Source organism: Mesoplodon mirus, assembly GCF_964341445.2.
Source record: "Mesoplodon mirus genome assembly, chromosome: 4".
Lineage (NCBI taxonomy): Eukaryota > Metazoa > Chordata > Mammalia > Artiodactyla > Ziphiidae > Mesoplodon > Mesoplodon mirus.
In genome coordinates this window covers 7307145-7308912 of record NC_138979.1, presented here as the reverse complement: position 1 = coordinate 7308912, position 1768 = coordinate 7307145, and positions in this window count along the sequence as shown.

The following is a 1768-nucleotide window of genomic DNA, read 5'->3' as shown; positions in this document are numbered from 1 at the left end:
CATCATGTAAGTGTCATTTTATAAAAGACTCCAAAATGCAGACTTCAATGGAATGTTTTGAGACACCAAAGCCATGAAACTTGGTCTCTAGTAATCATCCCGTTTTGTTCTAAAATATAACTGCAGGGCTTCCCTGGTGGTGCAGTGGTTGAGAGTCTGCCTGCCGATGCAGGGGACATGGGTTCGTGCCCTGGTCTGGAAAGATCCCACATGCCGCCGAGTGGCTGAGCCCGTGAGCCATGGCCGCTGGGCCTGAACTTCCGGAGCCTGTGCTCCGCAACGGGAGAGGCCGCGGCAGGGAGAGGCCCGTGTACCGCAAAAAAAAAATAATAATAAAACAAAATATAACTGCAGTAGCATTCCATTGGTACCCACCTTGGTCTGGTTCTTCCTGTTTTAACTGTGGTAGCATAACTACAGTAAGTCCCCTACATACAGACGAGTTCTGTTCTGAGAGTGCGTTCATAAGTCCAGTTTGTTCGTAAGTCCAACAGATCTAGCCTAGGTACCCGCTAACACAATCGGCTATATAGTACTGTAATAGGTTTAGAATACTTTTCACACAAACCATACATAAAAAACAAACACAAAAAATAAAGAAAACATTTTTACTCTTACAGTACAGTCCCTTGAAAAGCACAGTAGTACAGTACAACAGCTGGCGTCCAGGGGCTGGCATCGAGTGAGCCGGCAAGAAGAGTAACTGACTGGAGGAGGGAGAGGAGGTGGGCGATGGTACAGCTGAAGGGTCCTCATCAATAGGAGACGGAGGGCCAGCTGCAACTTCACGCACGCCTGACACTGATGGAACGCATGTTCGCATCTTGGAAAGTGCGCAACTTGAAGGTTCGTATGTAGGAGACTTACTGTACTACGCAGGGGAAGAAACAGCCCCACTTGAAACTACTGCAGCGGTTGTGTAGAGGTTAGTCCCCCCACACCCATCACTTTAAACTGCCAGATCTGCATTCTGTGGCCCGAGGGGCTTTCTCTTGCCTCTGGAGTCCTTTGCCTCTCACTGAGTTGAGTGGAAATGCCAAGAAATGATGGTGCCTGGGGCAGAGAGGTATCAAAAGCCCAGCCACCTGCTTCCGCAGGGAGGAGTCAACCTGAGGTTAATCTTTGCTCACATGCAGCAGTAACTCATTGGATGATGTAGGCAGTTGGTTCTCTCCCGTCCTTGCTCCCTTCCCCCACTCCCCTGCCAGCGGTTCTTTCCCTCCGGAATCACCTCCTGGGACTTGGAGCCTTGTCCTGGGGTCAGCTTCTGGGTCCCCTCCCCGCCACCACCACCACAGAAGACATGTTCCAGTGCTGCCTGGCATCACTGCAGAAACAGCCCAAGTGCTAACGTGCAAAGAAAGCAATTAAACCCGGGAGACTTAAGAAGTCCCCCCAGATCAGTGAGTCCTGAGGCTTTGAAATTAACTAGCTGAAAGATACCATTTTCATTATAACTTTTTTGTCACTGATAAGACTTTTTGTTCCCATTGATAAGTTCTGACCTTTAAATAGATTTTGGGTTAGGAGCTCACATCTATCAATTCATTCAACTTCAGGTCCTGTTTTCCAGAACTACCTGCCTCACAAAGCTCCGTTAGTTTTTCCCAGTTCAAAACTGTGCCTTTGGGACTTCCCTGGTGGTGCAGTGGTTAAGAATCCGCCTGCCAAGGCAGGGGACACGGGTTCAAGCCCTGGTCCAGGAAGATCCCACATGCCACGGAACAAGCCCGTGCACCACAGCTACTGAGCCTGTGCTCTAGAGCCC